At 44.0% G+C, this 21,352-nt stretch overlaps 1 long non-coding RNA gene across 1 annotated transcript; it reads left to right on the top strand.

The window, feature by feature from the left end:
* The first annotated feature begins 12,256 nt into the window (after positions 1 to 12,256).
* On the top strand, positions 12,257 to 20,952 carry LOC102552793 (uncharacterized). Its single transcript, XR_361105.5, has 3 exons — positions 12,257 to 12,696; positions 19,397 to 19,571; positions 20,529 to 20,952. It is a non-coding gene; the product is annotated as an uncharacterized LOC102552793 (long non-coding RNA).
* The last annotated feature ends 400 nt before the right edge of the window (positions 20,953 to 21,352 follow it).

The following is a 21,352-nucleotide window of genomic DNA, read 5'->3' as shown; positions in this document are numbered from 1 at the left end:
TTTTAGACAATACTCGTGTGTGTGTGGGCAAAATCTCCAGGACTGTGTATCTGTGACTAATTGTAGAACAGGTTATTTTAGTTTCTGTCCTTTGGAAAGTGTAAGGCATTCCAACAAAGGGTTTTACTGTAGACCTTTTTCACCGGTGCTGTGAATTGCTCAATGTAAAAGTCTGATCAGGAGGCTGAATAGATGTGTCTTAAAACAACAACAACAAACATGACTACCATGAGTTTAGCAAGGATGACACACCGAAAGGGACAGGGGAAAGACCGTAAAACCTCCATGCCAAGGGTAACCAAGAAATGCTGAGAAATAGGCTTCCCCAGGGTTGGCACAGCGGTTGGCTATCAAATGTCAAATGCTCAGCCCTGACAGCGTAAACACAAATCACATCCTACAAACCAAGCAGGTTCCATTTAGGAATAAATATTCATGTCAACGAAAGGGTGAGGCCATGAATTTGTAAGAGAGAAAGAAGGGGTGTAGAAAAGGGTTTGACGGGAGGAAACGAGAGGGAGAAATAATGTAATTATAATCTCAAAAACAAAAATAATAATAAAAATAAATTTAGTGTGGAGATACCTCAGTGGTCTCTCAGAGGGACCTGCGTTCAATCCTCCTTACCCACTAAGTGGCTAGCAATCACCTGTACCTCCAGTTCCAGGGGATCAAACACCCTCTTTTGGCCTCCTTGGAGGCCACACCTGGTGCACAGATATAGATGCGGCAAAACATTCAAACACATAAAATAAAATAAAACTTTAAAAGTTTCCTACAGCTCAGAAGTCGTGCTTAAAGTATGGCCCAACTAGCCTGGCACGGTGATCTATGCCTTTAATCCTAGTACTTACAAGACAGAGGCAAGAAGATCTCTGTGAGTTCAAAGCCAGTCTGGTCAACAAAGAGAGTTCCAGACTAGCCAGGGCTGTTACAGGAGAAAACTTGTCTTGAAAAACAAAACAAAACAAAACAAAACAAAACAAAACAAAACAAAACAAAACAAAACAAAAAAAGACCCAACTTCTTCCTGAGGTCTAGAATTTAAACTTACAAAAAAAGGGGGGGGGGGCTTTTGTTTTTTTTTAATTAAGTCACTTGGTTACATGCTAGGTTTAATAGAAATATGCAGCTATCTATTCCAATACATTGTTTGAAGTAGAATTTTTATTACTTTGCAAGGCATAAGAAAGATAAGCCATGTTCTCTAGATTAAAGCTAACATATACAAGTCTATAACAAATAAAACTCGAGCAAGGTTATTTATGCTCCATCAACCTTCTCCAGTTACCAGTTTAGTCTTGTCATTTAAATACAGAATTATTTTTGCTTGCTTAATAAGCATAAATATCGCAGCTCCATGTCTGCATACAGATGTGTGAATGTGTGTAGAAAGATTGCCGTGAGACGTTGCCACAGTGATTCAGTAAAAAAAAAAAAAAAAAAAAAAAAAAATTGTATTTCTTCATCATTTCTTGCAGCCTCTTAGAGAAATTCTAGTTTGCATTCGATATATTGGTCATCGATATCTATGGAGCTTCGACATGAAAGCAATTACAGTCGGTTTCGGAGAGATCATTTCTCTGAACAGGGCTGCTGAATATCTTCAGTGCACTTTGTAACAAATGATTTTTCAAATGTCATTTTATCCAACAGCCTTGGGCTCGAAAGACTGTACATCCCTTCTGAGCCAAAGGTGGGTTATTTCAGAAGATCTGATCCCCCCAATTCCGGGTTCCATCCCCACAGTGTAGACCCTTTCATCAAGAACAACCCATAAAGTACTAGTTGGCTGTTTTGCTAATTAGTTTTTGTGTGATAATCAGTTCTAATTGTTAACTTGATGCAATCTGGAATCAGCCAGGAAGGAGGGCTCAGTGAGGGGTTGTCTAAAGCAATTGGCCTGCAAGGGTGGCTGCATGTACCATGTCTTGATTGCTTTAACTGATGTGAAAAGATCCAGACTGGAGTCCCTCCCTGCTTTGGAGCCCTGGGCTTTATGAGAGTAGAGTCAGATAGCTGAGTACCAAGCTGCAACCATTTCCCCTGCTCTTTAATATGGATGCCACACGGCATGCTATGTAAGTTCCTGCCGCCTTGACGCCCCTGCATTGGGGGACTGTGGCCTGAATTACGAACTAAAATAAGCCCTTTCTCCCCTAAGTTACTTTTCTTTAGGGTATTATTTTTATCACACCAACAGAAATGAAGCTAGGACACCTTGCATAGTAGGACAACTCTTGGGCTTTCCTGTTACCTGACACATGGACTGACACTTTAGTGTGCAATGGATGAAGCCCAATTCCTATAGGTCATGTAAGGTCTACATGATCCCAACCCTGCCACCACCCTATTGCTTCACCAACCTGTTGTCCCCTCTCCTTGCTGTCATTTCCTTGGGGAGACCATAGTTTTGACCCTGTTTTTGATTCTTCTTAGTACCCCCCACCTCAACAGGGCTCAACTTCTTCATAACAAACATCAATGTTTGGAGAAATATCCGATTCTCTGACCCTGTCTGAGTGGATATATTGTCTCTCTGGGACCTGATCATTCCTGCTTTTGTATTTTTTGTCTTCTCTACTTCTTTCTTCCCATTGTCGTCTACTCCCTCCACCAACGGGTCACAGGAATGAGATAATCAGAACTTCTTTATGCTACTGATTTGTAAGCCTGGGTTATGATCATTTGCAACATGCTGTAATGTTTTGTGCCTACCCAAGCGTGAAAAAAGACGTAGATGTGAGATTGAATACCATATTAATATACAGTAGAGCTGTAATTGCATGTGTCCACTTACACTATTAGGCCCAACAAATAACATTTTACCGTATCCATCTAACCAATCTGACAATCTTCCTCCCTCCTCTTATGTAATGGTCCCTGAGGGAAGGGTCGTGACATATGGCCCCTTACTCTTACTCTTTTCATGCTGACCAGTTGTGGGTCTCTGTATTGATCATTATTTGGTGGGGGAAAAGCTTCTTTTATGAGGGCTGAGAGACTCACTAATTTGTGGGTATTTTGAATCTTTAGATATCTGTGTTCAAATGAGTGATTTGATATCATATCTACAAATCCAGTTGTCGTCTGTTGCTAAGGAAGATCCAACAGGTTTGACTTAATGCAATTGTGCTTTATGTGGGTATCTTCTGTTTCTTTTTACTTCTACTAGTAGTCGATCTTGTGCAGATTTTGCATCTATATTTAAATAGAATAGGGTGAGTAGTTGTTTTCTCAAGGACTTTATTTCATTTGCAAGTACCACTTACATTAGTCAGTTGAATTAGCATATGTAAGGATATGTTTTCCTGCAAACACAGCACTATAGATTTAAAAAAAAATAAAGTGTTTATCGAAGATACAGTATCAATTTCACTTTGTAGAGGGCCCCAGGTTCTCAAAAGGAAGGAGAGAAATCTGGGTTTGATGAGGGGAAGTCAAGGACTATGAAACAACGGAAGCCAGCTGCCCTGAGTTGATCTGCAAGCGTTCGTGGAGAAAACCACGTGTAAAGGGGAGAGCTGTTTTCTTGACTTTTTTTTTTTCTCACGTTTTATAAGAACCTGAAACCTTTGCTCCATGGGGACTGTGTTCTTTATCTGCAAAGAGAGAATTGGATGAGTCCACTTTTGACCTACTCTTTCTCTTAGGTCTACCACCAGGAGTCAGATTCTGCAAAAGGGATTCCCAGGAGGAAGAAGGCCAACAAGACCAGATAAGTGGGAAAAAACACAATAGAAATCCTGCCTCCCAAAGGGCCTACATGCGACACTGGACATAAGAACAGAAAACTGGGTAAGAGGGGCCTCTGACAGAGGCTTCATACTTGAGTAGGAGAGTTTACTAAAGTATTAACTAGGGGCCAGAAGGATGGCTCAATGGATAAAGGTGTTTGCTGTGCAAACATGACGACCCCAGTTCAAACCCAGAACCCATTTAGAAGTGGAAGGAGAGAAGCCGCTCTCCACTAAGTTGTCCTTTGACCTTCACCCGTGCACAGTGGCACGTGCATGTACCTTCCCACATCATACACTCATGTGCACAATAACAAATATTTTTCTTGATAAATGATAAAAATTGGAAGACCGCGGTGAGAGATTTAATGTGAGAAGGTGATATGTCTTAAACTCAGATGATAATGTTTCCAAGAGGATTTGAGCCCCCAAATCTAACAGATGTCATCCATTAGTTTATACAGTCGAGGGAAAGAAACTCACGTTTCTGAGCTTCGATACCTCAAACATGAGCATGAACAGTGTTAACACTGGATTTTCAAAGATTCTCAAAAAAGGGTACAGAAAAATGATTCTTCAGTGGATAGGCATAGTAAGGGAGCATCTTATACTTTGATTCCACAGAGCTAAGCCTGGGGCTTTGCCTCTAGAATTATTGCTGAAATTGAGCAGAGTCCCACTGTACATCAGTTCCAGTTTTGATAATGCATCCCCTCCCCATCCAGAATCCCAATAGACAAGTCCCCAAAACATCCATTGAGATTTTCCAGTAATTGAAGACCAACAAACCCTACCAACCTTGATGCATAGACTTGTATAAAGCTGGCTTGTATAAAATATAGGTGTGAAAGAGATGAGCTTAGTGAAATGCCCTCAATTACATATCTGGACATGCCAGCCAGGGGTAACAATTTTCTGCTAAAATATTAATGTTTTGTAGCTCAACAACTGGAGGCCTAGTCTGCTGGTTTCATTACATTTCATGGTCACCATCTCCATTGGGATTCGTACCGCTGCTATGTGGAGAAACAAGGCACAATGGAAGGCTAATTCAGGGTTCATTTCTTTCTAACTCTGTTTCAGTGGCTTCATAGTGATAAATTGCCTTTAGGAAGGGGTTTCCACCATGGACGTCAAGAACAGCTATTAAGTCTAGGTGTGACCGACTATTTTAATAGGGCATCTGAGCAAATCTTAGTGTTGCACACTGTACTTCAGTGAGTGTCCCTCATGCAGCCATGATATTGCAAAGAGTACATATTGAAGATAACATCCATCTACATCGAGGAACCGTCCCTGAGTACAGCCAAGGGATCATTCGTGTTGCTGACAGGGAAGTGGAGCTCCTTACTGTATCTTTGCTGTTTTGGTTATTGTGAATAAAAACATCAATCAACAACTGTATGAGAACCACATCCATTCTTCATCTGAAACCGGCAGGTTGCCACAAACCATGGCTATGAACAGCAGCTGTGACAGCGACTCATGAGATTCAAAGGACTAATTGGGATTGACAGTAAAGAGTTTCCGTGAGTGTTTTATTATTTGTCAATTGTGTGGTTTATTTCCTTTCAATTAACGAAACGTGTAAATGAACCTCTGTACAAATAAATTTGCAGGGTCGGGAAGATAGGTTGGTTGGTAAAGTGTTTGCCTTGCGAGCCCAATCATCTGAGTTCCATGCAAAGTTTTCACATGAAAATGGAAGCAGGCTGTATACTTATAATACCAGCACTTTGGAGATAAAAACAGAAGGCTCTGTGGGACTCTCTGGCCAGCCACCATAACCTATTTGGGGGTTCCAGACCAGTAAGAGAGCCTATGGAAGAAACTAAGGTTCAGCCAAGTGGTGGTGGCACACACCTTTAATCCCACCACTCGGGAGGCAGATTGAGTTCAAGGCCAGCCTGGTCTACATAGTGAGTTCCAGGACAGCCAGGACTACAAAGAGAAACCCTATGTCAAAAAAACAAAGATAGATAGATAAATAGGTAGGTAGATAGATAGATAGATAGATAGATAGATAGATAGATAAATAGATAGATAGATAGATAACAAGGTTAACAGCATGTAAGAAATTACAACCTAGAGCGCTTGCCTAGCAAGCGCAAGGCCCTGGGTTCGGTCCCCAGCTCTGAAAAAAGAAAAAAAAAAGAAAGAAAGAAAAGAAAAGAAAAAAGAAATTACAACCAATGCTATTCTTTCCACACAGAGACGCACATATATTCACAATACACACATGCACACACACAATTAATTCATATACATGCATGCATATTTGTATGTAATGAACCAAGCACTGGAGAGCCGACCCTTAAGGGCTTGCCTATACGATGTGGCCTGTGATCTAGTATGAAAGAGAAAACTGTGGCACACAATTAATAACAAAGGGCGGAATGAAAGATCCCAAGTCTTAACACATAAAGGAGCAATGTGTTCATCACTCTGAGGAAGGAGGCATGAAAAGCAAACCCAAGGCTCAGATAGGTGAAGAGAACTTGGTTGGCTAGAAAAGTCAATCAGAAGTCATACACAGTAGTCTCAGCTTCCTGCCCAATGTCAGGCTCCTTTTCTCACTTCTCTTTGCTTTGAATACAGATCATCTCTGCAAGGTAGACAAGGCTCTCTGAGGGTGGGGATATCAAGAAGACTGTGAATGCCCTGCTTAATGAGCCAAGATCCAAAAAGAGGCTTCTCCTCTCCACATCACTTCTCAGTGCCTTCCCACGAATCTCAGAGACTTCCCAATGGGAATCCTTTCGTTACCGCAGAGCTGAGGAGTAAAGTCAGGACCAAGATTTGGGTCAGCATGTGATGAGATGCCTCCTACAGATGTACACAGGGCTGGAAGCATGGTGTGGTCAGTAAACTGCTCGCTTTGCAAACCTGAGATCTTGAGCTTGATCCCCAAGACCCAAATCAAAAAGTCAGGCATAGTGGTACACACCAGTGATCCTAGTGCTGAGGAAGTGGAGACAGGTGAGTCCCTGGTGCACGCTGGCTAACCAGCCTTGTCTCCTGGGCAAGCTGCATGCTAGGGAGAGACCCTGTTTTAAAGATAAGATGTATAGCCCTTGAAGATTATCTGAGGTTAACCTCTGGGCTCCATAAGCACACGTGCACACAGGTACACAGGTGCACACACACACACACACACACACACATACACGTGCAACACACATGCACACACACCTATCTACACAGGTACATAAACACACAACAAAGATATACTCACACATAGCACATAATCGACATTTGTGCATGCCAATGGCAGTACACTTGAAGCATCCTTGACACTCCTCCTAGACAGGAATGGATTCTGGAATTCGGAATAATTGGGGATAATCATAAGACAAAAGGCTATTTAGCAATTACCCCTAGGGTCTGGAGAGATGACTCAGCGGTTAGGAGCACTGACTGCTCTTCCAGAGGTCCTGAGTTCAAATCCCAGAAATCACATGCTGGTTCACAACCATCTGTAATAAGATCTGATGCCCTCTTCTGGTGTGTCTGAAGACAGCGACAGTGTATATAATAAATAAATAAATCTTAAAAAAAAAAAAAAAGAAAGAAATTACCTCTAACAGAACATTCTGTTTCTGGAAATAACTATTATTCCCAGGCAGAGTGGGAACATAACTGGGGAATTGATTAATTCAGTGGTGCCTTTATGAGCCAAAAGACATCAATTTACAGCCATACACTTCTTTCTCCCATCAAATCCCAGTGTTGAATGGGATGGTTCTCACATCCCTTCTCAGTGCTGCCATCACTTGACCTTAAGAAACAGCAGAGCAGAGATCTCTCTAAAAGAATATTTAGAGAGTCAACTCAATGAATGCATGCTTCTATAGTCCAATTTAACTGACTCGTGACTGGTGATCTGGGAATAGCTAGAAAACAGAAAAGACATGTCAATCCACCCGCCTTCCCCACATGTTGTACTTTGTCTCTCCACATAACCAGCAGCTTCAAGCAAACTCCAGCTTTGCTGAACACAGCCAGACAGGCCGCATTGAGAGTGTGAAGGACTCAAGGCATCTCCAGGGGAATATGTCAGAAATATAAAGTCCTAGGCCCTACTCCAGGCCAGCTGAATGAGAATCTTCCCCAAACACCTCTGGATTCCCTGTTTGCATTTTAGGGTTTAAGAAGCCATGCTGTCTTCATGACCCGCTCACCTTCCTCAGCTCGGTGGGACGACTGATTTCTCCTAGACTTCTGCTGGGCCACATCCTGTTTTTCTTTTGCTTTAACCTTAACGCTCGAAGCTGCCATTTTAACTTTACTGTTATTCTCTAAAGGTTTGTTCTTGTTTTTACGAATAGTTACTCAGGTTTGCACAAGTTATGAGTGAGTCAACCTTCCAGCTGCCAGCCACATTACTCTGTGCTAGGCCTTGTTAGGTGCAGGTACGTGGTTTGACGGAACTAAGGGTTTTTGATGAAGTATCCATCCCTTTATGACAAAAATGCCAATAGAGGGCTGGTGAGAGGGCTGAGTGGGTGAGAGCAGGTCTGAAAGCCTGCGGTCACCTCTGAACACACACTGGGAAGTGGAAAGAGAGAACCAACTTCATGAAGCTTTCCTCTGACCTACACACACACACACACCCTTTCTCTCTCTCTCTCTCTCTCTCTCTCTCTCTCTCCCTCTCTCTCTCTCTCTCTCACACACACACACACACATACACACACACACAAACACACACATCATGCATATAGTTGTAATATTTTATAAAGTAATGACGACAATATGTTGCTTCCATTCTGTTTGATTTTATGTCTGTTTGTTCATCTTGAGACAGGGCCTCGAGATGTCTCCTAGACTCTCCATCCACCATCCTCAATCTCTGAGGGCTGCTGTGTGCCTCAACTTCAGTTCTGTATCTACTAAAAACAAATTGCTGAAAAAAAATGTCTCCTTTTAAAAAGATAGTGCGCACACTATTCGAGTAAAAAGAAAAGCTGTGTTTCCCCTTATCCTTCACAAGTACAATTTCATAAGATTGGCATTTCTGCCCACTTGACTCACCAAACACAGATGGGGTGGGGGTGGGGGAAGAAGAGGGGTGGCAGAGAGAGGACTAGGGAGGACTGAGTGACCAAAGCACAGTCTATATGAAGGCAATCAGCGAATAAAAATATTTTGATCTGATACTGAGAACTTTACCACGTACTCAGTCCTGGAGGCTTTTGTGAATTTGTAAAAGCTGGGTGCCTGGCTAGTTTTATGTCAGCTTGATGCAATCCAGCGTTGTCTGAAAGGAAGGAGTCTCAATTAAGAAAATGCCTCCGTATGATCAGGCTGTAAGGCATTTTCTTAATTAGTGATTGATGGATGGAGGAGAGCCCAGCCCTTTGTGGGTGGAGCCAACCTAGTCTGGTAGTTCTGGGTTCTATAAAAAAGCAGGCTGAGCAAGCCATGGTAAGCAAGCCAGAGAGCGGCAATCTTCCGTGGCCTCTGCATCAGCTCCGGCCTCTGGGTTCCTGCCTTGCTTGAGTTCCTGCCCTCGGTGCTTCGGATGATGAGCCCTTACATGGAACTGTGAGTGAAATAAACCCTTTCCTCCCCAAGTTGCCGTTGGCCACGTTGTTTCATCACAGCAATAGTAGCCCTAACTCAGATGATGTGCTATATTCTTTTGCCTACAGGGGCTTCAAGTTTTGTATTTAGTTCCACATTTCACCACGAGGGGGCACTGTGCCAAACTTACAGAACGGAGTATCTTTCTGATTGTGCTACCAGGCGGTAATCAGGCCGGTAATCGAGAAGCTTCAGTTGGGTTTTCTAATAAGAAAGATCCAGATGAACCACGTTTTCCTCTTCAGATCCAGGAGATACGAACTGACTGAGTCTCCCACCGGATCCTATGCTGAAAGATGTTATCCAGCCAGCGGGCACCACCTGGGGACATGGTGCCTAGCCAGCAGCCTCCACTTTGGAGGCTCTGAGACCTCTCTCAGCATCAACGAGCTGTATCTTGTTCTAAGGTAAGTGTTCTCTTCTTCCAAACCACCCTCTCTCAAAATAGGTCTCTAGACCGATATACAAAGAAAATGGAAAGGGCAAGAGGAGAAACAGACGGGAGAGAGAAAGGGGAAAGAAAGAAGGTGGTTGAGCAGGACAAGCAGAGGGGAGGAGGAAGGAACTCACTTGATTTTTCTTGTTTGATTGATTGATTGATTTTATTGTTAATCCCTTTAAGTTTCCACCTCCACTTTCATTCCATCTAGTCTTTAGTCGCCCTTTTTTTTTAAAAGAATTATTTATTATATATAAGTACACTGTCGCTGTCTTCAGACACACCAGAAGAGGGCATCGGATCTCATTACAGATGGTTGGGAGCCACCATGTGGTTGCTGGGAATTGAACTCAGGACCTCTGGGAGAGCAGTCAGTGTTCATAACCACTGAGGCATCTCTCCAGCCCTTGTTCTTTATTTTTATGGGGTTATTTAATGTTCTCATTATGGTTGTGGTGGTATATATGAGTGCTTGTGCGTGTGTGTGTGTGTGTGTGTGTGTGTGTCCCCCATCTCATTCTACTGAATACTCCCATATACTGTCTAAGTAAGATTTAAAATATATAGTTCTGTCTTTCCTTTCTCATTCCCTTGAATCTGATGAGAATTCAGCAGCCATGGATATGTAATGATTATTTGCTGATTGATCGACGAACTGTAAGCTTACCATGTTGGCTTCAGAATTATAGCACAGTCAATCTGGTTCTGGGGTGGCAGGTTATTGATATGGAAGCCTCGAGGGATGAGCAGTGATCCAGAGAAGTTTACGTACTCCTTTAAGAAGAAACTTCTGGAGAGCTTTGTGGACACCAGACCCTGATGACATTGTCTCCTAAGGTCATTAATTACCTTCAGGACAGCCAATAAGCCAGGCAAATTGCTTCTAGGATGCTGGGAGTCCCTGTAGTCTAGAACCAACTGGGGCAGATATGAGATGGCTGCGATATCAAGTCACATTAGGACACAGGGTGGCAGTGTGGAAGAGGGACCCAGCAGCACCAGCTGCCGTGTGACTGCTGTGGGAGGTGGTGGTGGGGCTCTGGTTCTCTTTGCAAATTCCCAAGCTGCTGGGATTAAGTAGGGGCACTGTGGGAAAGTGATCAGGCTCTGAGGATCGAGCCCTGGGGAGGGAGACTGGTGCTCTGAGAAGGAGCCAAAGTGTTGTGGTTTAAAAGTTAAAAAGTAATCTTTTTCTATCAGTTCCTGAGAGCCGGCTCTGCTCGCTCCAGCTGCTACTCTGCCATGTGGTCTGCAAGCCGCCCTCTCCCAGCTGTCTCCATTTTAGCCGCCCTCTCTTCGGGGTCCCCAGGAGGTAGTTACCATGACACACACACACACACACACACACACACAATCTCCTTCTGTGGGCCCTATGCGTTCTCACTCCACCCGGGCAACACAACTGCCCCTCAGCCATTTCTTTCACACACTGTCCTCTTTAGCCTGGTAAAATCGAAGTTGCGGAAACTTGTGATTTAGCAATTAAATCTATGTTAAATTCTCAATCCACAATTCATCCACACAATAAATTCACTACCAATTGATAAAGATATAAACTGTCCACCTAGACAAGATAAAATCGATCAAGTTCACCTAAATCTGAGCCATCTTCCTCTGTAGACGCCATCTTGATCTCCCTCCTTCCTCCTCTCTCCCGCCTTACAAAAACTTTGTCCCCGCCCTACTCTCTACTGTCCAATCATGTTGTATCAACCTTGACATCAACCTATAACAAAGAGGGGAGGTTTTCCCTGCCAACATATGAAGAGACGGAGAGAAGACCTGTGAATTGGGGCCCTAAATATGCTGCCATGTTTAACATCTTGCCTCCAAAGCTATCAGAACTAAGTTGTTCTTGTTCATAAGCCTCCCAGGCCATGGTATTTTGCTATTAAAACCAGGAATGAAATAAAACATAGATGCTTGTTTGTCCTGTTTGCAACATCCTATCTGATCAGTTGCTCTGTTTGTTGAATCCTTCAAGCCCCCATCTCTTCTCTCCAGTCTCTGCCCCAACCACCTGGAACCTCTGTATCTCTCCGTGCCCAGAGAGGAAGAAAGGAGAACGACCATAGATGAGAATGATCGTAGACGAAGAGCGGATGGTCTCCTGCTGATGCAGACACTCTGCAGAGCAACTCCACAGAGTTTCAGCAAGAGCTCAGTAGAAATATTAAAGCTCTGAGGGGTAAGGTTTCCCTGATAGAGGTGGTGTAGCTCTCAGGGGACCAGTATCCTGGCAGTCAGGAGCCAAGGAATACCACAAAGTCAGACTGTGCAACAAACCTCATCACGTGGGAGATTTATTGGGAGAGACCCAAGAGGGTAGCTGCATCTGCCTGGGCTAGAAGCAGAAGTAAAACGGTTTCATATAGAACCTCGGGAGGGGGCGGGATCTCCAGGATAAAGATTTCAAGGGATGGGATTGGTGGGATTTCAAGCTCAAGGGATTGGTGAGTTTTTGAGTTCAGGGATTGGTGGGATTTTGAGCTCAGGGATTGGTGGGTTTTTTAAGCTTGGCGATTGCTGTGTGTTTTGAGCCCAGGGATTAAAGGAGTTTAGTAGGTTTTCAAACCTGGAAGTGGACTTAGACCTTTCACCCTTTCTCAGCACCTTGGCCACACCAGTCAAAAGGAAGACTGGGACATACAGGTTTACCTCAGAGCCTCATGCCCGTGCTTTAATGGCTCAATGTCGAAGAGGAGGAGAAAGTGGACTGAAGATAAACTGTAGCCTCTCCTGTGTTGAGCACGGACAGACGGCCCTGGGGGAGCGCAGGAAGAGACTCCTGGAAAGGCTTGACTGGAAAATTGATTCCCATCAGCAAGCATCCCTTCACCACCCAGGTTTCTCAACTGCACCTAAATTGCAAGCGATTCAAAGCGAGTACAAAGGGGCCGTTGCTGCTGCCAAATTGGCTTATCCTTGGGAAATGTAAGGCATTTGCAGAACTTCTTTATTAACTGATATGAGTAAAAGTTTCCCACTTTCCTTATCCATCAGGCAGAAATACCCTAACTGCAAAATGACTAAGTGTTTTTGGTAGCAAATCTCAGGTGACACCTTCAAGGAAATACCAAGGGGGGCACGTCTTACAGTATTACAAGTTCTTGGGGGCAACCTTGGACACTTCAAAGATCTGCCCAATGTTTGTTTTCAGTCTATGGATAGTTCCCAGAGATCACTCAATCAGAAGCCAGTTGACTGGGCCCAAATTTTCATCCCTCAAATTTTCATGCTATTTTCCCAAACCATGCCTGGTCAGACCGAGCCAGCTGCCTGACAATCACAAACACGGGCGATTAGAAGAATTGATTCCTGGCCCAGAGCAAGATATTGCAATTTTGTGTTGGAATCTATATTTTTTTTTTCAAAATCGGTTTTTAACTGCCACTTTGCCCAAGCTAGCTTTCAATTCACTATGTAGCTGAAGAGGGTGACCTTGAACTTTTGATCTCCTGCTTCCACCTTCTAAAGTCTGGGGTTACAGAGTTGCACGAGAACATCTTGTTCATAGGGGTCAAATTCAGGATTGGTCATGCTAGTCAAGAACTCATAAGAGTAAGTCCTTCAAATATGGTTTCAATACGTGCAAGCCCTGAATAAGACAGGCAAGGAGAAATTAGCCCATGTGGAAATAATTATATTAATAAATCAACACGTATAGGCAGACTAATGAATATACTATTCAGAAATATTTTGCGCCAACACTATTAAAACACTTTGCTATCTATGTTATGTCAGAAATCCTTTAAATTCCTCTTATTAAATTACTAGCACATCACCCTTATTAAGCATAAAAATGAATCTATGTGGTTACATTTTATTTTATTTAAGAATAAAAAGGAAACCTTACAAGACTACGTTAGTCATTGGCTCAGTGTTAGGGCTCATGATTACAGATAATGGATGTACTATTAAGATGGTCAGAGAAGAATGAAGTTTGTAAGGGCTTGTATCTGTTCCTATTTAACCAGGAAAATAAAGTGTGTGTGTGTGTGTGTGTGTGTGTGTGTGTGTGTGTGTACTGTATGCCTGTGTGTGTGTGCGTGTGTACTGTATGCCTGTGTGTGTGTATGTGTGTGTGTACTGTATGCCTGTGTGTGTATGTGTGTGTGTACTGTATGCCTGTGTGTGTACTGTATGCCTGTGTGTGTATGTGTGTGTGTACTGTATGCCTGTGTGTGTACTGTATGCCTGTGTGTGTGTACTGTATGCCTGTGTGTATGTGTGTGTGTGTGTGTGTGTACTGTATGCCTGTGTATATGTGTGTGTGTACTGTATGCCTGTGTGTGTGTACTGTATGCCTGTGTGTGTGTGTGTACTGTATGCCTGTGTGTGTGTACTGTATGCCTGTGTGTGTATGTGTGTGTGTGTACTGTATGCCTGTCTGTGTGTGTACTGTATGCCTGTATGTGTGTATGTGTGTGTGTACTATATGCCTGTGTGTATGTGTGTGTGTGTACTATATGCCTGTGTGTGTATGTGTGTACTGTATGCCTGTATGTGTGTGTGTGTACTGTATGCTGTGTGTGTGTACTGTATGCCTGTGTGTGTGTACTGTATGCCTGTGTGTGTGTGTGTACTGTATGCCTGTGTGTGTGTACTGTATGCCTGTGTGTGTGTGTACTGTATGCCTATGTGTGTGTGTGTGTGTGTGTGTGTACTGTATGCCTGTGTGTGTGTGTGTACTGTATGCCTGTGTGTGTGTGTGTACTGTATGCCTGTGTGTGTATGTGTGTGTGTGTACTGTATGCCTGTGTGTGTGTGTGTACTGTATGCCTGTGTGTGTGTGTGTACTGTATGCCTGTGTGTGTGTGTGTGTACTGTATGCCTCTGTGTGTGTGTGTGTACTGTATGCCTGTGTGTATGTGTGTGTGTGTGTGTGTACTGTATGCCTGTGTGTATGTGTGTGTGTGTGTGTACTGTATGCCTCTGTGTGTGTGTGTGTACTGTATGCCTGTGTGTGTATGTGTGTGTGTGTACTGTATGCCTGTGTGTGTGTATGTACTGTATGCCTGTGTGTGTGTGTGTGTACTGTATGCCTGTGTGTGTGTACTGTATGCCTGTGTGTGTGTACTGTATGCCTGTGTGTGTGTGTGTGTACTGTATGCCTGTGTGTGTGTACTGTATGCCTGTGTGTGTGTGTGTGTGTACTGTATGCCTGTGTGTGTATGTATGTGTGTGTGTGTACTGTATGCCTGTGTGTGTGTGTGTGTGTACTGTATGCCTGTGTGTGTGTATGTACTGTATGCCTGTGTGTGTGTATGTACTGTATGCCTGTGTGTGTGTGTGTGTACTGTATGCCTGTGTGTGTGTGTGTACTGTATGCCTGTGTGTGTGTGTGTACTGTATGCCTGTGTGTATGTGTGTGTGTGTACTGTATGCCTGTGTGTGTGTGTGTGTGTACTGTATGCCTCTGTGTGTGTGTGTGTGTGTGTATGTGTGTGTGTGTGTGTGTGTGTACTGTATGCCTGTGTACCCACAGTGAGGTACAGGCATGTAGATGTACATGCGTGTGGATGTCAAAGAGCAACCTCAATGCTATTCCTTCAGTGTTGTCATCTTGTTTTCTGAGACAAGGTCTCTCAGTATCCTGAAACTCACCAAGCAGGCTAGGCTGTCTGGCCAGTGAGTCTCAGGTATCCGTCTATCTCCACCTCCCCAGCTCTGGGAGTACAAGGCACACACTACCTTGCATGTTTTTGTTTGTTTTGGTTTGTTTGGGGATGTGGAAGTCAGTTCTTTTGCTTGTTTGGTAAGTTCTGTGTGGGACCGTGAAAGGCACCCTGGTTCCCAGTTGAGGAGACTAGAAACCCCAATGACCCTGAAGGGACAGTAGGTGTTTCCACATGAGTCCCAGGCACCAGGTCCCCATCACTAGCCACAGCCCTCCACAGATTTGTGGCATCAGTTATGTAAGGACAATGCCCCAAGCCCCTCCAGAGGTAGAGGATGTGACCCATGGTCATGGTCGAGTAGGCTCAAGGCAGATCTCCATTACAATGAGGTACCTAAAGGCCTGGAGGCTTAGCCAACGAATTTCTCTTCCCAGACACTCCTCCCTGCAAAGGGTATTTAATCTTAGGCCCACCCTGAGAAATGGGGTATGGTTCTTTACACATCCACATTCCGCCATGACAATAAATGTCTTAAAATGATGGACTGCCTCTTTTCACCAGGATCCCCCATGAGGAGCCACAGAAAAGGCCTTCACCTATAGAGCCTCAGTCTAATCTAAGGGAAAGGTAAAAGGCCTCCCTGCGCTCCCAGCCCTGGCCACCACCACCAAGCCAAACCAAACCGGCCACTGTCAAGCCAAGAGCTATCCCCTCAGAACCAGCCATAGTTTCCCCCCTCCTTGGCCCCAGGCTACATCCAGCCCCACAGGCCCCCACTCCATTCTCAGCTCTTCCAACACCTGGATACCCAAGTCTGAGAACCAGATGGCCCAGCATCCATGGAGGCTCAGGGACCCCCAAGTCAGCTTCAACTGTGTCCTGCCCCTCAGACTGTGCTTCCCAACCCCTGGGGCAGTGTCCCAAGGCTTCCCTACAGCCTGACACCTGTCTGGTGACAGCATGGGGCAAGTGCAGTCAACTTCGGATCCCTCCTACAGTGCCCGGTTCCCTGAGGCAGAGCAGACTCTAGGCCCAATGACCTTAAACAAAGGGGATTTCTGAATGCCTGCAAGGAAATGTTTCAAAGAATGGTGAAGGAGTTGATAAGCCATGGACCTGCTAACCCAGAGAAGTGTGACAGCGGGCAGCCAGCCCACCTGGGGGGAGCTGGGACACCCTGTGCCTGCTAGGGGCTGAGTCAAATAGAGAGGAAGATGGTGCTGGAGGTCTCCTTCAGACTCTAAAGGAGGAAAGTACCACCCTGGGACCCCTCTTCCCAACATGCCAACACATCACTAATGGTCTGAAACGCGTGTCAACTCAATGTCTAAAGGAACCACTACAGATCTCAACGCCTTCCAGAAAAGGACATTGGTGATTAGAAGCATAGAGAGAAATGGACAGAGGTTAATAGTAAAGTGTATTGGCAAAGTTGAATCACAGGACAGAGAGAGCTCAGGATTTTTGTTGATGCTGTTGTTGCTGTTGTTGTTGTTGTTGTTGCTTTAAATTAGACTCAGAAATGGAAAAACACACAAAGGAAATGCAATACACATGGCAAAGGTATAACATCTATCAAAAACCATTCTGTTCTTGCGTAAGAACCTCCCTCATTGAAAACAAACTTCGTAAGCATAATGAAGTTCTCTCCCACCAGTGTCAACATTACTCTCCTGATTAGTCTGTTAGAGGGAAATCGAATAGACAAGGATCTAATTTATAGAGCTTAAACTTCTTCTTCTTTGCTGGCTTGGTGGCTGAAGAATGAAGACCTGAGTTCAGATCTTCACAATCCACGTAAGAGCCGAGAACAGAGAGCAGCACAGTTGAGGGAGGGGCAGGACGGTGGACATTGGTGGTCATTGGTGGTCATTGGTGGTCATTGGCCAGTCAGCCTCAATGAGCCTTAGGCCTCAATGAGACACTGCCTCAGGGGAGGAGGGCAGAAACTACTCCACAACACGTGATTGCTCCACACGAGCACCCGTGGACACACACACACACACATACACACACATACATACACACACACACACATACACACACACATACATACACACACACTCATACACACACATACATACACACACTCATACACACTCATACACACACATACACACACACTCATACATACATACACACTCATACACACACACACACACAGCCACTAAGGAAAAGAAAGGGGTGTGGTTCAACAGACACAATCAAGAACGCAGAAAGTATATGTGAGGGCCAGGGAGAATTAGCCCCCAAGATTTAAATTTAATAAAACTGTCTAAAGCCCTAGTTTGTAGAGTTGGAAAAATGGCTCAGCGGTTGTGAACACTTGTCGCTCTTCCAGGGGACAGGAGTTTGATTCCCAGCACCCACCTAGCAGCTCACAACATCAGTAACTCCAGCTCCAGAGGACCCAATGCCCTCTTCTGACATCCACAGACACCCGCCAGCCATGTGCTTTCCAGGCATACATACGGACAAAGCACCCATACACATAAAATAAATGAATCTTTTTAAACAACCCCTTTCTCAGCTGAATTTCATCATTGCCTCCTGTTAAGAGGCTGATTTTATCCCTCCACCCCTATTTCTAAAAAGCCTGTTTCAAGAGTTAATCTGTGCCGCCTTACTATTGCATGCTGGGAAGAAGTGGTTTTCAGCTTTAGTTTCATGGATCCCCCAAGTAAGGAGAAATTGTGCCACAACGCCTGTGTCAGTGAATTTGACCTAGCAGCTTCGTGACCGCCTGAGGCAGATATATGTTTTGAACTAATAATTTAGATGGGACGCTTGGGAAGATAGATGTGGTCTGCATTTGACAGGAACAAAAATCTTTGATAGCCAGATACTAGAATTTTCCATGGAAATTGAATGTGATTTGTATTTCCCTGTGGAGACATGATCAATCTTGTCAATATTTTTAATGGTCCACTTGGTTGAAAGCACAGAAGTCCCCTCACCCTGAGGCCGTTCGCTCTCCTCTGGTGTCAGAATTTAGCATGTTAGAGAAGGGATCATGAGGGGGGTAAGATAAAAGGCGATAATATGAAGAGTTTTCCCCCAATACATTCTCAGACATGTTTGGGGAAAAGGATTCATGAACATCAAGTTCAGACTCTGGAAAGTGACTTTTAATCCTGCTTTCCCATGGGCTGTTAAAGCCTGCTCTGAACTCAGAACATGCTCGCTTGGGAAACGGTAAATCAAGACATCTCTGAGTAAATTATCTAGCTGCACAGACACAGAAAGAAAGGTGCTCTGGTCTCCTTTCTGGTGCGGGGTTACTGCCTGAAAGTAATTTAAGGGCAGAAGGGGTTGGTTTGGCTGACAGTTCCAGGTCAGTCTGTCATCAAGAAAAGTCAAAGCAGGAAGCTGAAATAGAAACTGGAGGAACACTGCTTACTGGTTTGACCACACTTACATTTAACCATCTGCCCAGAAAATTCTTCAACTGAGGGTCTGCTCTCTGGTGACTCTAGGCTGTGTAAACTTGAATATTAAAACCAGACATGTGGGGCTAGGGGAGAGAGGTTGGGGTTGGCGGGCGGGGGGGGGGGGGGGACAGGAAGGGAGCAACATTTGGAATGTAAATAAATAAAATAATTAAAATTAATTTTAAAAAGAAAGGGAAACTGCCACTTAAGCTGAGCTGATAATACACTTTTGAATATTTTTTACATTACTTAAGCTTTGTCCAGTATTGGTGCATTTGGACCAAAAGATAAAAAAGAAAGTCAGGATGGTATTTGTTTCAAATGTCCCACTGACAGTGTCTGCATCAGACTTAACATTGCCTATTAATCAAAGTGTGATCATTTTAAAAAGCAAACAAATACGGGGGTTGGCCTTTATTTTGCTAAGATGTTGCTCTAAGTAACAACTAATGCCTTTGGGGATGTCCATATTTTCTCACACCTGTGGCCTGAGTAAAACCACATTTTAGTGAACGCCTGTGGGAAAATAACATTTCTAGGACCGGGTGTGGAATCACCGATCCTCTCCTTGCTTCTATGTAGATGCAGAGAAGTGTTGGAGAGTTTTAGAACATCCGTACTGAGTGATCAGTTCGTAAACTTTCAAGTAGCCATCATTTGTTACATTTAGACATTAACTTTCAAGCGCCATTTTTCATCCGGAATCAAAGAGGATCACAACGTACTCCACTGTGGGCAGCTAGAGTCATGAAGACAGGTCAGTAAATACTTTCTAGATTCCACACGTATAATTCCAGCTCTTCATGTTTCTTTTATATCCCATTGTAAGTCTTCCCTGCTTTCCAGCTTGCACTGAGACAGCCCAGTTTCTAGTCAGTAACTGATGGGTCTGTGTGATTTAGAAAGAGCTGTGACCAAGAACTGTCAGAGCCAATTTCCGAGTCGTACTGGGAACTGGAAACTAGCCAGGGATTTGGAAGACATTTATCGGTAGGGTTTCGTTAGAGTTTACTTGGATATGCAAGCAGCTACCGAGCACCAGCTGTATACTGAGCATTGGCAATAGCAAATACAGCAGCAGTATCTTCTGTACTGAGCTGTTTCCTCTGCAGTGAGGCTTGAGTTTAATGCAGTCAATGTTATGTCGTGCTCACACTACACCTGTGAGACGGTAATCAATTTTGCATCCTTTATATACAGAAGATAAGAAGGAGGATTGGATTATAATTAAGTTTCCAAAGTACATACATGTTTCTTTAAAAAAAAAGACGTTTGTGTGTGTGTGTGTGTGTGTGTGTGTGTGTGTGTGTGTACCCCAGTGTATGTGCATCAACTGCATTCAGGTGCCCATTATCTGAGCCCCTGGAAATGGAATTATAGACAGGTGTGAACCAGCCGATGTGGATTCTGGGAACCAAACTTAGGTCCTCTGCAAGAGCAGTAACTGCCCTTAGCTGCTGAGCTCTCTCTCCACACATAGTGTGTTCTTCTTGGTCCTGTTAGCTTTGCTTTAAAAACCAACCTAGTTTTTTTCAATTAAGAACATTTTAATGTTCTGTGTCATATTAATCACCCTAATGTCATTAATTGTAATCTTATTTAAAATTGTGTGTGTGTGTGTTCGTTCATATGGTGTGCGCGCGCAGGTTTGAGTGCAAATGTGTGTGAAGGCCAGAGAACAACTAGTGTGCTTCTTATTTGTTCTCCACTGTAGTGAGCCATATTGGATTTGGGCCTGGCCGCTTTGTGACTGCATAGCTCAAGGTGGCTACGTGACTCTGGGCTGCATGGCCACAGAGGTTCAACCTTGAAATGACTGCCATACAGACATGAGATTGTTGAACTAAAGCCTCTCCCAGGAAGACCCTGGGAGCAATGACAGGATGTTTCAGCCTGAGCAAAACACCGATGTCCCTGAGCAGATTCCTGAGAAGGGTTCGACCTTTTCAAAGAACATGTCCCCGGAAGACTGTTGCCTCTTTGTTATAGGAGGATATCTTGCAGTGTAGTGATTCACCTTATATCCTTGGGCACTTCCCAAACTCCCCCACCCTAAGGTTCAGTTCCCGCTTCTATTCCTGCCTCAGAGCTTTAAATGCTGTACATTTCTCTCAATAAACGAGACCTTGACAACAGAATCTTGCTTGGTCTCCTTCTTCTCTTCACCTTCATTTGGCCCACAGGTAGAAAGCCTCTTCGGGACCCTGAATAACTGGGTCCCCGCTGGCGGGGACACTCCACCTTATAATTTTCAGACAGTGCCTCTTATTGAACCCAGAATTCACCAATTTTGCTAAACCAGCTGACCACCAATTCCCAGGAATCCTCCTGTCTCTGCCTCCCCAGTGCTGTGATTACAGGCACATGTTGTGGAACCCAGCATTTTGTGTGGGTTGCTAGGATTCGAACTCGGGTCCTCGAACTTGTGCAGCAGGAACCTTATCGACTCCTCAGCACTATTTAAAAAAAAAAACTTAAGTATCATATTTAAAAATTATAAGCGTTAGAACTTTTTATCTCATTTATATTTAAAATATG

Source organism: Rattus norvegicus, chromosome 17 (assembly GCF_036323735.1).
Source record: "Rattus norvegicus strain BN/NHsdMcwi chromosome 17, GRCr8, whole genome shotgun sequence".
NCBI lineage: Eukaryota > Metazoa > Chordata > Mammalia > Rodentia > Muridae > Rattus > Rattus norvegicus.
The sequence above is the reverse complement of the archived record's forward strand: the minus strand, read 5'-3'. Positions and strand labels throughout refer to the sequence as shown.